This window comes from Chaetodon auriga, chromosome 14 (genome assembly GCF_051107435.1).
Source record: "Chaetodon auriga isolate fChaAug3 chromosome 14, fChaAug3.hap1, whole genome shotgun sequence".
Lineage (NCBI taxonomy): Eukaryota > Metazoa > Chordata > Actinopteri > Chaetodontiformes > Chaetodontidae > Chaetodon > Chaetodon auriga.
The window spans coordinates 7,583,757-7,600,287 of NC_135087.1; the positions used below are offsets into that span (position 1 = coordinate 7,583,757).

The 16,531-nt window shown below is 42.4% G+C and overlaps 1 pseudogene; it reads right to left on the minus strand.

Annotated features, from left to right (window-relative positions):
- Positions 1 to 227: 227 nt before the first annotated feature.
- On the minus strand, positions 228 to 15,942 carry LOC143331867 (Ig lambda-2 chain C region pseudogene; annotated as a pseudogene).
- Between the last annotated feature and the right edge of the window lie 589 nt (positions 15,943 to 16,531).

Here is a 16,531-nt window from a genome sequence, read left to right on the forward strand (position 1 = left end):
TCAACATGACAGTTATGAAGCACACTCACATCCAGCTGCTGAGCTACACACATTTCTCTCTAAGTTGTTGTTGTCCAACACTTTACAGCAGTGTTGTTCTCTGTCACACAAAGCTTTAGTTTCCTCTGCAAACATTAAAAGTCATATTGATGAGAGCAGCAGGTGTGTTCCTCCTGCTGCCCCCGACACACACACAGAGCTCCTGTCGTGGGCTCCAGCCAGCCCCTCTAGGCCTGACACTGGCTCCTGTGGAGGGACTGGGTCTGGCTGTGGCCCTTATGGAGGACCTTGCAGGAGTACAGCTCTCCTTGCATCCAGCGCTCCTTGCTCAGGCTCAGGGTGCTGCTGCTGCTGTAGCGTCCGCTCTTCTCCTCCTCGGAGCTGCTCAGGACCCCCTCTGTCACCTGCGTGCCGTCCACCTCCCAGCTCACCACGGCTCCCTCAGGAGAGTAGCCGCTCAGCAGGCAGGCCAGCGTGGCCGAGCCCCCGGAGAGCTGCTCAGAGGAGGGGGGAAGCAGAGAGACCGAGGGCCTGACCGTGGAGCCAGCTGGAGGGGAGAGCAGAGACACACCAGGAGCAGATTAACTCCCACTGTAGGACACACAGCTGAACACGACACACTGACCACACATGACAGAGGTTAACATGACTGTGGACGAGCTGTGTGCACCATACTGTGATCAGACAGAGGAGAGGAGGTGACAGATGGGACCAAATGAGGCGCTAACAAATAAAACTAAATGCTCAAACTTAATCTCATTTTGACATTTAAACTCATGAATTTTCGACTGAGGCACTCATCACAAATCACTTAGAATTCGACAATCATATGCAACACGAGTGTAAATCTAAAGAAATATTCAGAATAATGATCATGAAATTAATTCTTCATGTCTAATTTACAATGTGTGACAGTAAATAATTCATGCCTTCAATGATTTTCTTGTTTTTCAAAATGTAATGTCTGTATCCAGTTAAAGACTTTGTCATCTGTCTGTTTCACTTCCTTTTCACCACTTTAAACTAACGAACTGTGAACACAAACTACAGCTGGACTGCATGAACATATAAACTCACTTATTTGTTTTATAAACAGATTTCATTTCATTTTAATAACAGTTTGAATGTAAATCATAAGAAATTTGATGTCATTTTTTAGCTTTAAACTTTTCCTCAGACCAATTCCACAAGCACATTTTGTCTAATAAAAACTCCATTGAAAATAAAATATGAGAAAATGTAACTTATTTGGCATTTATTTAACCTTAATATTATCAGAAACACAATAATAAAGTGAATCTTTGCACAATGAAAGCCAAATTGCGATTTCAGCCAAGTTTGATAAATAACAATAAATATACACATTTCAAACTCCTTCAATAATTTCTCATGTATTTAGCTCATTTTACACAATGAAGTTTGATCTTTCATGTTGTAGAAATGATAAATCTGTGATACTTACAGTCAATGATGAGTTTGGTTCCTCCACCAAAAGTCCACCACAGTGATACAAACTGATGAAGTGGCCGTACAAAAACCTCCTGCACTGTCAACAAGCATCTATACACTGAAAAAAGTCTCTGATGAAAATAAAATGACATGTTTCTGAATCTGCAAAGCATTTTAAGTGATCTGGATTGAAATCATTGTATAAATGAAGGTTATTTCTTTCATTTTTCTTTAGTTTTCTGCACCTGACAGACAAACGACGACAGTCTTCTTGTAATGAAGTCATTTTTTTTCACAGTTTTCTATCAGGTGATACTTGGTTGAATGAACATGATGCTTTTTAATAATAATAATTTCCAAACTCACAATAAGCAGAAGTGAATTACATTATTTATCTGCAGTGAACCCTGTCAGTAAATGAAAGGCAGACAAACAGACACATCATACCAACCACAGTGGACACAAACTTCTCCTTAAATCCTCAACTGCACTTGTAATATAAATATTTCCTTGTGTTCCATTAAGATCATAGATGGTGTCAATCCAAACAGTATTTCTCCTGATTTTGTGTCCCACGTTGCCTTGAGTGTGTTGAGAGCAGAGAGATGATTTCCATAGAGAGGAGGCTTTGCATGGTCAGCTGATCCTCCAGTGAACTGAGAAGGTTTATAGTCCTGTGAGTTCAACACTGCAGGACTCACATCTGTCAGTCAACACAGCAGAAAGCACGAGCACCATGACTCTCATCACCATCCTCATCTGGACGCTGGCCTGCTGCTGTTTCACAGGTTCATTCTCTCAGCAACATTTCAAACATGATGTGCTGCCTTTTCTCTCATTTCTTTCTGCTGATCAATGAATGATTTGTTTTTGTCTGCAGGATGCAGCGGTCAGGTGACTGTGACTCAGCCTCCAGTAGTGACATCGACTGCAGGATCCACTGTCACTGTCACCTGTAAAACCAGCCAACCTGTTTATAGCAGCAGCAGTTATGGAGACTATTTGCACTGGTATCAACAGAAATCTGGACAGCCTCCAAAGCCCCTTATAAAATTTGTAAGCACACGAGAATCAGGAACACCAGCTCGGTTTAGTGGCAGTGGAAGCAGCTCCGACTTCACTTTGACCATCAGTGGAGTTCAGACTGAAGACGCAGCAGTTTATTACTGTCAGAGTGAACATTACATAAACAGTGCTTGGGTGTTCACACAGTGATTTGTAGCTGTACAAAAACCTCCCTCAGTCAGACTGCAGAGACACTGAGCTGTTACAGCAGGAACCGACTGCAGCTGCTGAAGAGGAAGAGACTCTGACACAGACCACTGAGCACAGAGCTGACAGTAACCTCACCAAGCACAAACTACACATTCACACTCATACATGCATTTTTTTCCCCGTTTCAAGAACTGTGATACAATCATTGTTCAAACTAAAAACGCATTATGTTCATTTTCCACCTACATCAGTATCACTTGCTTTTCCATCATGAGGTCAGAACGGTTCAAAGTCTTTCACTGTGACTGAGAACAGGAGTAACTTGAGTCAATGAGTTTTCAAGCTTCAGGAGGACTTGAGGGGGAGTCGGTCAGACGAATGTTGGTTCAAATCCTTTCCAAGGATGTGGACTGACAAGGCATGGACAGAGACAGGTGAGGACAAGGTACCTGAGCACATAGGAAAATCAAGAATGAGGAAAACAGGTAAGCAGGCAAGATAGCAGAAACATACTTTGCCATTTGTTCAGGAGTCTCAGTCGTTACAATATGGATGAACAGACAATTGAGCAAACACTGATTCTTCAGCATGGTCTGGATGTGACTGTTTTACATCAAACCGGATGAAATCAAATGTTTTCTCGCCATTAAATGAAGCTTCGCCACCTCACTATACCAAAGCCCATGATGCTGCAGCCACTAAACAAGCTGAGGTGTCGCTTTATTCTTCAAGTCTTTTTTCAGTTTAACCTCCAAACTTGATATCAAATTCAACTCATTTGAGGCTCTTGTATTAAAATCTCCATCAACTACGAAGCACTTTGCCCAGGACAACAGCCTCTGGGGGGTAATCCAGAAAGCAGGTTATGTGAAAACTCAGAGTAACTTAACCCTGAGATGAGGGAGAGAGAGTTAACTGAAACTCTCAGTCAGTCACCATGGTAACAACATCACCTGCTCGCTGACAGGTTTGCTATGAGAAACCCTGAGTTTCTACCTGTCTCCTCCCACATGAAGAAAGCTGCTAGACATCGATTGCTCGTTCATTTCCAATCGGATTGATATCGAAGCCCAGCTGATTCGAAATGCTTTACGTCTCGAGAGAATCTTCCGACCCAGATTAGACGTCCTGTCATTTTCAGAGGAATATCTGTTCGAACGCGACCGCTTTTCATCAAATGGTATAATTTCTTAGGATTATTAGGATTAGTTAGGATTTGTAATATAGTTCCAACCATTAACATATTCCACCCTAACCCTATTTTTTATATAGTTTTAAATATAATAAGTTTAATATATAAGTTTTATTTTTTAAAAAGACACAAATACTTGCATCTGATGGAAGCACTTGTGTCCTTGGGGGTGACAGGCTCAGATGAGCTTCCCCTGCGGATGCCTTCAGCCACCGTCGGTCACGGTTTTGGCTGAGGGCCAGCTCCTCCGCCTCTGTCAGAGGTGGTGGAGGTGGCCCTCCACGCGTTTTTCGGGCCCCTGCCTTCTTTCTGTTGGCTGAGCAGAACTCAAATGTTAATCTCTTTTAAATTAGTATTTCATTGAGTGTTCGTGTACACATCATCACATTTTAAATGACTTCAAACCGTATAAAATAAAAATGTGTAAACATTGTATCAAGTGTTAATCTACTCAGTGGGGTATTGAATGAGATGACGTGTTAAAACAACATGTTAGGGCTTTAAATTACTACTTGAAGTAGCCACTGCATTAATATTTACTTTGTTTAATAGCCTCAGTCAATTAAAACAAATCAAATTAAAATCAAGGTGAGGTACAATCATGGCCTTGCAAAATATACCTTACCTTTTTGATTGATGTTTTTATTTTTCCTTTTTAGCTACTTCCAAGTTCGTTTCTCCCCTGTTGGATTGAACCGAAATGAAAATCAGATTTTATTCCCATTTCCATTCATAACTGTATGCTATGATCTTAAGTACGGTTAAATGTTCAGTCAGTGGAATAGTGCATTCAAACTCACGCGTTGACTCGGGTAGCTATTTTCTTCCATGCTGTTTCTTTCTCCTTCGCTGCTGCAGCGGTGATACATTTATGCCGAAATATGTGTTCATACTCCCCATAGGACTGCAATAAGAACTCCAACTCCATCGGGGATAAAACAACTTGATCTTTTTTTGTCAGTTGTCATGGTGACTCGTGGTATCGGGACTCCATTGATGATGGCTTTTTTTAATAGTGGTTGTGCACGCGCGCAACTGAAGGTGAACATACTCAGAGTTGATTGAACTAACTCAGATCGGCTGTTCTGGAACCGGATACTCAGAGTTTCCCATTTCAGAGTAAGTTCATCAATAGACTCAGAGTTTGTTGAACCTCCTACCTGGAATATCCCCTGGAGTCTGAGTCATTACCACATGGAATAACAGACAATTCAGCAAGTGGAGAGCTGGTGCTTATTTACTGTGGCTGCAGGTGAGTCTTGATTGAATGATTGAGTGCAGCTGTTCAGGGGAGGAGGAGGCCGAGCCCAACCTGTCAGCCACACAGACACAGACTTGACCGACAGGGAGAGACAGACAAGAGACAAGACTTTTAATGTCTGAATGATCAGCAAGATGATGAAGTGTGGCTCCACCTCACCTCTGCTCTTTCTGTTTCACATGAACAGGTGTGTGTTTGCCTTCTTCACTATATTTGCATGACTTTGATGCATCACTGCTCCTCACACTTTAAGTTCTTGTGTCACAGAGAGTAAAAAAAGCAGAATTAAATTTCAACAACAAAACAGTTGTTAGGAAATAATCAGTGATTGCAACAAATGTTCAACAGTATTAACACAAATAGTTCTTCGTATATATATAGTTTGCTCTGACATCTACATTCAAATCATTCAAATCCATGTTGCCCTGACTGTGTTGAGAGCAGAGAGATGATTTCCATAGAGAGGAGGCTTTGCATGGTCAGCTGATCCTCCAGTGAACTGAGAAGGTTTATAGTCCTGTGAGTTCAACACTGCAGGACTCACATCTGTCAGTCAACACAGCAGAAAGCACGAGCACCATGACTCTCATCACCATCCTCATCTGGACGCTGGCCTGCTGCTGTTTCACAGGTTCATTCTCTCAGCAACATTTCAAACATGATGTGCTGCCTTTTCTCTCATTTCTTTCTGCTGATCAATGAATGATTTGTTTTTGTCTGCAGGATGCAGCGGTCAGGTGACTGTGACTCAGCCTCCAGTAGTGACATCGACTGCAGGATCCACTGTCACTGTCACATGTAAAACCAGCAAACCTGTTCACAGATGGTCTGATGGTAATGAGGGTATGCACTGGTATCAACAGAAATCTGGACAGCCTCCAAAGCTCTTAATAAAACTTGTAAGCACACGAGTTTCAGGAACACCAGCTCGGTTTAGTGGCAGTGGAAGCGGCTCCGACTTCACTTTGACCATCAGTGGATTTCAGACTGAAGATGCAGCAGTTTATTACTGTCAGAGTTTCCATGTTATAAACAGTGCTTATCTGTTCACACAGTGATTTGTAGCTGTACAAAAACCTCCCTCAGTCAGACTGCAGAGACACTGAGCTGTTACAGCAGGAACCGACTGCAGCTGCTGAAGAGGAAGAGACTCTGACACAGACCACTGAACACAGAGCTGACAGTAACCTCACCAAGCACAAACTACACATTCACACTCAAACATTTGTGTGATTTATATTTTTACATAGTTTTATTTTTATTCCATGTCACCAAGTGTTATCACTGTTTTGATAACCAGCAGGCCACAGATTGTTGTACCAGTTGACGTTATTAACAACAAAACTTTCCATGTGACGTTACAGTCAATAACCCGTTAGCTTAGTTTAGCGTAAAATAATCAATTGAAGGGGAAACTTCTAGACTGGCTATGTGCAATGGTCACAAACTCTTCCCAATGGGAATCTCTTAATTACTGACATTTGTTGATGGGATGATTTACTTGCCCATCAACAGGCCAGCTGTTCTCCCCCGATTCCAGATTTTATGCTTAGACAAGCTAACTGGCTCCTGGCTTTAGCTTCATATTAACCATACAAACATGACATGATCAGACAGATCATGGTCATCCAAGCTGGTGGGGCTTGTAGTTATGATCATATGTTGTGATCTTATAGATCAATCCTCAAAAAGTCACACCCCCACTTCCTGATAGTATTGGTTTCTTCTACATCTTGCAGGATGGAATGATTCACAACAGCAGGTCTGTATGGACCAGTGTGTTTCACATCAGTGCAGGAAGAGATGTAGGCTGTGATGAGTTGAGGGGGTTAATGCAACATCAAACCATTTTTCAAACAGGTGCAAATGAAATGCAGTTACTTCTACACACCTCAGTGTATTTGAGGAATACAGGTATGTTTGTTTTGTGAGGACCAGTTAAAGTTGGTCGCCATCCCTCAAACCAGGGGCCCGTTGCACAAAAGTAGGATTAAGACATCCAGGATAAGTGACTGAGCTGAGCTCAACCAATCCAAAACATGAGCTCACAGGCTTAATTGGTTGCACAAAGACCAAGCCAGGATGAACAGACACGGATTCATCAAGCCAGGTGAAACCTATCCTGGATAAGTATGTGCTTCCTCAAATAGACCCCACCATCGATCACAGATTCACCGATTCACCATGGCAACTCGAGCGGCGTACTTTTCCCCGTCGGAGGCAGAAATCCTCATGGAGGCTTATGAGGAGGTGAAGGACCATTTAAAAAGAAAGGCAACACCGCCACAGTTATAAAACAACGAGAGGAAGCGTGGCAAAGTATTGCAGACTGCCTGAATGCGTAAAAAGCGCACAAATACACACTCACTGCTCCGCTGAAACCATCACAATTACAATCCAAATAGTTCATTAACACCTCCGAAAACGTAGTTGTACTCTGATTATGAATCAGTTGAAATTGTAAGTGGAATTGACTGCAGATGTGAGTGAAATTGTGTAAATATAACTCCATCAGACTGTATAACTCCTTGATAATTTCCCTTTGGGATAAATAAAGTTGATCTTATCTCATGTATGTTGTTTTAGCGTATGTAAAAGTGTGTGTGTGTGTGTATATAAACATGACTGGGACATGGCAGCAAGTCAAGATTAAATACAAGAATATCTTGCAGAATGGTGAGTGCCCTGACTCATACTTTAGAATGCACAATAACCACTTTTTACATCATAACTGTGTCAAGAATGTCACTCTGTTTATGAGGTTGTGATGATGAGATTTTGTATTGACAGGTGAATTCTCTGGTGTCTTGCTGAGGGACAGGCGGTATGCCGGCCAGCCTTTTCTCCTGACGCCGTACACGTACCCCCATGCCAGGACGAGGGCCAGGATTGAAATGACCTTTGGCCTCCTGAAGGCACACTTTCATTGTCTTCATGACTTACGGGTCAGCGCTTTGAGGGCATGTGACATCACTGTGGCCTGTGCTGTCCTCCACAATGTGGCCTGCCTGAGGAAGGAGAGGGCCCCCAGAGTGCCATCACACATGGACTGGGACAATCCTGCCATCTTCACTGATGACGACAGTGGTCGGCTGGTCAGGGACCACATTGGCAGAGGAATTTGTGTATTTGTTTTTTTTGTTTTTTTAATTTAGATTGATTTGGCCTCTTATGTTTTTGCTGTATACTGTGTGTATACAAGCTTGCAGGGAGGCTACTGCATCCATTCATTTGTCTGTTCATTTGTTGTGTACGGATTTGTCCTGCATTTATTTCAGTGTGCAGACACGTGGGGTGTATTATATACAGACCATTGAATATGTATTTATTCTTGTGTTGTATAATATGCTTTGATTCTGTGCTTTCTATCTTGTAGAGTCACTGTGTGACTTCAGTTTTGAAAGGAACTGATGCTTTGATTTATCCTTATTCAATAAAGGAACATCATGTTACTCTTTGATGTGCATTTATATTTATATTGGATGTATATTTTATATATAGTCTATGGGAAACTGTCTATCTAATGATTGCAACATCATCTAAAATCATCATTTATCTACAATGATTGAAATTAATTAAAATTGAAATTAATGACGCTTATGTTTTGTGTTAATGTTTAAATAATGACAGTGGATCTAGTTGAATGTGATAACAATGTGTGATGGGCAGTGGAATAACTATTGGTTTCTGTAGATCCTGGAACTTAGCCTGGTCTGGAGCAGTCTAGCTCCACAGATTAAATCTCCACGGTAACTTATCCTATAACATGTCCCACTTTCCACTATCCTGCTTTTGTGGAACCGGATCACGGATAAGTTGAGCCAGGATAACCAACATATCCCGGCTTAATCCCTTATCCTAGATTTGTGCAACGGGCCCCAGGCGTTTAGCCTTTTGGCACCTCAGCTAATCCTGATCTGTGGTAGATGATCATTGCAGTCGAGGCAGAAACATCAAAGTCTTGAAATACAGTATTCAGCCAAATATAAAGTGGGAGATGACTGAGGTAGAAAAAGTGATTGAGTGAAGTTTTAAAATCATCACTGCAAATCTCCAGTCAGCTCACATTGAGTTAAGTGTTAGTCCAGTCCGCCAACAGGGGGTGCTATAGATATGTTAATGAGGAGAACATAAAGAAGAGACAAGGAGGTTGTTGACAACGAAGAGACGAAACATAAAGAAGAGAATAAAGTCGACATTTTCTAGATGGACCATTAAAGTCTGAATGATCTTCAAGATGATGAAGTGTGGCTCCACCTCACCTCTGCTCTTTCTGTTTCATATGAACAGGTGTGTGTTTGCCTTCTTCACTATATTTGCATGACTTTGATGCATCACTGCTCCTCACACTTTAAGTTCTTGTGTCACAGAGAGTAAAAAAAGCAGAATTAAATTTCAACAACAAAACAGTTGTTAGAATATAATCAGTGGTTGCAACAAATGTTCAACAGTATTAACATGAATAGTTTTTAGTATATATATAGTTTGCTCTGACATCTACATTAAAATAATTCAAATCCACGTTTCCTTGAGTGTATTGAGAGCAGAGAGATGATTTCCATAGAGAGGAGGCTTTGCATGGTCAGCTGATCCTCCAGTGAACTGAGAAGGTTTATAGTCCTGTGAGTTCAACACTGCAGGACTCACATCTGTCAGTCAACACAGCAGAAAGCACGAGCACCATGACTCTCATCACCATCCTCATCTGGACGCTGGCCTGCTGCTGTTTCACAGGTTCATTCTCTCAGCAACATTTCAAACATGATGTGCTGCCTTTTCTCTCATTTCTTTCTGCTGATCAATGAATGATTTGTTTTTGTCTGCAGGATGCAGCGGTCAGGTGACTGTGACTCAGCCTCCAGTAGTGACATCGACTGCAGGATCCACTGTCACTGTCACCTGTAAAGTCAGCAAACCTGTTTACAGAGACAGTGATGAAGATGACTATATGCACTGGTATCAACATAAATCTGGACAGCCTCCAAAGCTCCTAATAAAATATGTAAGCACACCAGAATCAGGAACACCAGCTCGGTTTAGTGGCAGTGGAAGCAGCTCCGACTTCACTTTGACCATCAGTGGAGTTCAGACTGAAGATGCAGCAGTTTATTACTGTCAGAGTCTCCACGAAATAAACAGTGCTGATATGTTCACACAGTGATTTGTAGCTGTACAAAAACCTCCCTCAGTCAGACTGCAGAGACACTGAGCTGTTACAGCAGGAACCGACTGCAGCTGCTGAAGAGGAAGAGACTCTGACACAGACCACTGAACACAGAGCTGACAGTAACCTCACCAAGCACAAACTACACATTCACACTCATACATTTGTGTGATTTATATTTTTACATAGTTTTATTTTTATTCCTTGTCAACAACTGTTAGACTAGCATTGGTATGATCACCAACATCTGATGACTGGAGTCTTGGTAACCATCGAGCCTGGCTCCATCCAAAGGTACAAAAATCAGCTGAACATCACCACTAAAGCTCAGAGACGCACATGTTGCATTTTGTTTGTTGAACCTGTACAATCATTGAATTTATTACTTTCGTGTGAAGAAACAGACCCAAACACTGTGACTCAGAGAAAGAGGTGGGAGATGATGAAGAGTTTAATGAGTTTAATGATCTTTCCAACAGAGTAACACAGACAAATGTCAGAGATCCAATCATTTGAGCAGACGGTCAGGCCAGGGGGGACAGGTCCAAGAGGGAATCAGCTGAAGTTATAAAAGCATTTAATTTCTTGCTGCTCTTCATGAGATAAAAGACCAAACACTTCATCAAGTTGTTCATCACTTCAAGCTTTATTAGCACAAACATCAACCATCAACATGACAGTTATGAAGCACACTCACATCCAGCTGCTGAGCTACACACATTTCTCTCTAAGTTGTTGTTGTCCAACACTTTACAGCAGTGTTGTTCTCTGTCACACAAAGCTTTAGTTTCCTCTGCAAACATTAAAAGTCATATTGATGAGAGCAGCAGGTGTGTTCCTCCTGCTGCCCCCCAACACACACACACAGAGCTCCTGTCGTGGGCTCCAGCCAGCCCCTCTAGGCCTGACACTGGCTCCTGTGGAGGGACTGGGTCTGGCTGTGGCCCTTATGGAGGACCTTGCAGGAGTACAGCTCCTTTGCCCAGGACAACAGCCTCTGGGGGGTAATCCAGAAAGCAGGATATGTGAAAACTCAGAGTAACTTAACCCTGAGATGAGGGAAACTCTGAGTTTTCCGTTCCAGAAAGAGAGTTAACTGAAACTCTCAGTCAGTCACCATGGTAACAACATAACCTGCTCGCTGACAGGTTTACTATGAGAAACCCTGAGTTTCTACCTGTCTCCTCCCACATGAAGAAAGCTGTTAGACATCGATTGCTCATTCATTTCCAATCGGATTGATATTGAAGCCCAGCTGATTCGAAATGCTTTACGTCTCGAGAGAATCTTCCGACCCAGATTAGACGTCCTGTCATTTCCAGAGGAATATCTGTTCGAACGCTACCACTTTTCATCAAATGGTATAATTTCTTAGGATTAGTTAGGATTTGTAATATAGTTCCAACCATTAACATATTTCACCCTAACCCTATTTTTTATATAGTTTTAAATATAATAAGTTTTATATGTAAGTTTTATTTTTTAAAAAGACACAAATACTTGCATCTGATGGAAGCACTTGTGTCCTTGGGGGTGACAGGCTCAGATGAGCTTCCCCTGCGGATGCCTTCAGCCACCGTCGGTCACGGTTTTGGCTGAGGGCCAGCTCCTCCGCCTCTGTCAGAGGTGGTGGAGGTGGCCCTCCACGCGTTTTTCGGGCCTCTGCCTTCTTTCTGTTGGCTAAGAAGAACTCAAATGTTAATCTCTTTTAAATTAGTATTTTATTGAGTGTTCGTGTACACATCATCACATTTTAAATGACTTCAATACGTGTAAAATAAAAATGTGTAAACATTGTATCACGTGTTAATCTACTCAGTGGGGTATTGAATGAGATGACGTGTTAAAACAACATGTTAGGGCTTTAAATTACTACTTGAAGTAGCCACTGCATTAATATTTACTTTGTTTAATAGCCTCAGTCAATGAAAACAAATCAAATTAAAATAAATGTGAGGTACAATCATGGCCTTGCAAACATGCCTTACCTTTTTGAATGATGTTCATACTCCCCATAGGACTGCAATATGAACTCCAACTCCATCGGGGGTAAAATAACTTGATCTTTTTTTGTCAGTTGTCATGGTGACTCGTAGTATCGGGGCTCCATTGATGATGGCTTTTTTTAATAGTGGTTGTGCACGCGTGCAACTGAAGGTGAACATACTCAGAGTTGATTGAACTAACTCAGATCGGCTGTTCTGGAACCGGATACTCAGAGTTTCCCGTCTCAGAGTAAGTTCAGCAATAGACTCAGAGTTTGTTGAACCTCCTACCTGGAAAATCCCCTGGAGTCTGAGTCATTACCACATGGATTAACAGACAATTCAGCAAGTGGAGAGCTGGTGCTTATTTACTGTGGCTGCAGGTGAGTCTTGATTGAATGATTGAGTGCAGCTGTTCAGGGGAGGAGGAGGCCGAGCCCAACCTGTCAGCCACACAGACACAGACTTGACCGACAGGGAGAGACAGACTAGAGACAAGACCTTTAATGTCTGAATGATGGTCAAGATGATGAAGTGTGGCTCCACCTCACCTCTGCTCTCTCTGTTTCACATGAACAGGTGTGTGTTTGCCTCCTTCACTGTATTTGCATGACTTTGATGCATCACTGCTCCTCACACTTTAAGTTCTTGTATCAAGCAGAACCACAATCAATCTAAATAAAACTGAAACAAACTCACAGACAGTTTCTCAGACGCAGCCTCAAGTTAAAATGCAGAATTAAATTTAAACAACAAAAGAAAGTAATCACTGATTGCCACAAACATTCAACAGTATTAATACTAACAGTTTTATATGAAGAGGATAAAATCTGCTTTTACACCTCCATTCAAATAATTCAAATCCACGTTGCCTTGAGTGTGTTGAGAGCAGAGATGATTTCCATAGAGAGGAGGCTTTGCATGGTCAGCTGATCCTCCAGTGAACTGAGAAGGTTTATAGTCCTGTGAGTTCAACACTGCAGGACTCACATCTGTCAGTCAACACAGCAGAAAGCACGAGCACCATGACTCTCATCACCATCCTCATCTGGACGCTGGCCTGCTGCTGTTTCACAGGTTCATTCTCTCAGCAACATTTCAAACATGATGTGCTGCCTTTTCTCTCATTTCTTTCTGCTGATCAATGAATGATTTGTTCTTGTCTGCAGGATGCAGCGGTCAGGTGACTGTGACTCAGCCTCCAGTAGTGACAACGACTGCAGGATCCACTGTCACTGTCACCTGTAAAACCAGCAAACCAGTTTATAGATACAGTGGTGGAGAGGAGGGTATGTTCTGGTATCAACATATATCTGGACAGCCTCCAAAGCTCCTAATAAGATATGTAAGCACACGAGAATCAGGAACACCAGCTCGGTTTAGTGGCAGTGGAAGCAGCTCCGACTTCACTTTGACCATCAGTGGATTTCAGACTGAAGATGCAGCAGTTTATTACTGTCAGAGTTACCACAGTGGTGGAGTGTTCACACAGTGATTTGTAGCTGTACAAAAACCTCCCTCAGTCAGACTGCAGAGACACTGAGCTGTTACAGCAGGAACCGACTGCAGCTGCTGAAGAGGAAGAGACTCTGACACAGACCACTGAACACAGAGCTGACAGTAACCTCACCAAGCACAAACTACACATTCACACTCATATTTTTTTTCCAATTTACCACCAACCCATGATGTTAATTTCCCATATACATCAGGATCACTTGCATTTCCTTTACAGAGACAGGTGAGGGCAATGCACATGAGAACGTAGGAACATCAAGAGTCAGGATGGCAAACAAGCAAGGGAAGAACGCAGACATATACTTTGGCGTTTCTTCAGGAGTCTCAGTCATTACCACATGGATTAACATACATTTCAGCAAGTGGAGAGCTGGTGCTGTGGCTGCAGGTGAGTCTTGATTGAATGATTGAGTGCAGCTGTTCATGGGAGGAGGAGGCCGAGTCCAACCTGTCAGCCACACCCTGCAGGGAAACACACTCACACCAGACAGACAGACAGGAGACAGAGGGAGAGGACAAACACAAGACTTGAAAGGGAAAAAGGAGGGAAAACTGTGGATCACCACAGTCTGTTAAACATGAAGCTACAGCCAGTGGCCTGTTAGCTTAGCTTAGCTTTGCATTAGCTTAGCCTAGCATTCAGGCTTCTTGGACTGGAAGCAGAGGTAAAAATATAAGCACAACAACAGCTCTGAAGCTCATTATATTTCATCGTTCTGCAAACAAAATATCTATGATAATCACAAATGTATCCAATCACTGTCATGTACATGCACACACCACCAAAATATTCTAATGATAGAAATAATCTCGTTTCACTTACAGTTTTTCTCCATTGCTAAAAACACTAAACCCTATTGTCTGAACCAAACGCTCCATTGCCTGAACCCACTGAATGAATCAGTCACTCTTTTGGCAAAACCATAAGCACTTTTCACCTGTTTAGACACAACTTGCCGACACATTTTCATTTTTGTGATGCACCTGTGTTGCATAATGGTGAGCACAGGTGGCAAAAGTCAAACGCAAGTAAAGCACAGGTGTCACTGGTTGAACACAACAACTCAACATTGATCACACTTGTGGCTAACGATGTGAGGGAACATATATAAGGCAGTTCAGAGAGCACTGATTTGTGAGGCACTACAATGGATAGAAATCTGAGTGGAGGAGTTTGTGTGAGAGGTGGTCGAGGTGGTCGAGGTGGTCAGCGAAGACAAAGAACAGTAATATCTGATGAACTCAGAGCAACTGTGATTGACCATGTTCTTGTCCATGGTATCAGCATGAGGGAGGCCGGACAAAGAGTACAACCAAACATCAGGAGATTCACTGTGTCCACCGTAATCCCAAGATTTAGAGAGGAGAACAGGTAATTACCTTTTTTGACATTATAGTATGTAAATGTTGACAGCAATTACTGTATGACTATACTATATACTGTACCACAGTATGCTGTAAGTAAATATATGTTTCAGTACATCACTGTGCCAATGTACTGTAGTATTGTAATGGAGGGTTAGGCGAACTGTTTGTAGGCCTAGTATTCCATGTATATTTTTGTAGGTGCATGTTCTCTTTTTGGAGAATTAAAAGACTGTCACATGGGGGTGGGAGGACAGGTATGTTCTCCCCACACAAAGAGACCCTAATTGTCGATATGGTCCGTGAGAACAACACCATTAAACTGCGTGAAATTCAGCAGAAGATCATTGAGGACCATGTGAGGGTATCAGCAGTGTCAGCCTCTCTACTGTTGATCGTGTCCTCAAACGCAACAGACTGCGCATGAAACAGCTGTACAGAGAGCCCTTTGATCGCGACTCAGAGTCAAAGATTCCAGTATGTACAGGTTGGTATATATCCAGACACATTCAATGTTGATTGCTGTAAGTTGTGATTTACTGTAGCGGCCTAAATCACTTTTTCTGTATCACTTACAAAACTGTATCTATTTGTACAGAGAGTTTTTCAACTGGATGCAATGGAAAGACTCCATGAATACATCTACACGGATGAAGCTGGGTTTAATCTCACCAATAGGAGAAGGAGACGCCGTAGCGTGATTGGCCAACGGGCCATTGTTGGTGTCCCTGGGCAGCGTGGTGGCAATGTCACATTGTGTGCTGCCATCAGCAATCATGGGGTGGTCCACCATCATGCCAACCTGGGGCCCTACAACACTCACCAGCTCCTTATGTTCCTCAATCACATGCGAGACGCTCAGTTAGGGCAGCAGGATGAGCATCTCATCTATGTTGTTGTTTGGGACAATGTGAGTTTTCACAGAGCCCTCCAGGTTAGAGAGTGGTTCAATATGAACCAAGGTTTTATCAATCTTTTCCTTCAACCGTACTCCCCTTTCCTGAACCCCACTGAAGAATTCTTCTCATGGCGGTGGATATATAAACGCCAACCTTACACCAGGGTAAATCTCGTGCAAGCCATGGAATGAGTCTGTGGTGACACAGGTGTGGAGGTATGCCAAGCCTGGATACGGCATGCCAGGGGCTTTGTTTCCCCTGTTACCTGGCCAGACAAAATGTGGCCTGTGATGTGGATGAAGTCCTGTGGCCTGACCCAGTATGGAGAAATGATGCTGTGGCTGAGTAATGCACTTCTCATTTGAATATTTTTGTGCTTTATTTTTACATAGGCTTACTGTTTACAAGTGCTAAATGCACACATGCATTTAGTCTGCAGTGAACAATAAACATTTATTTCTACACCTTCATGTCCTGAGCATT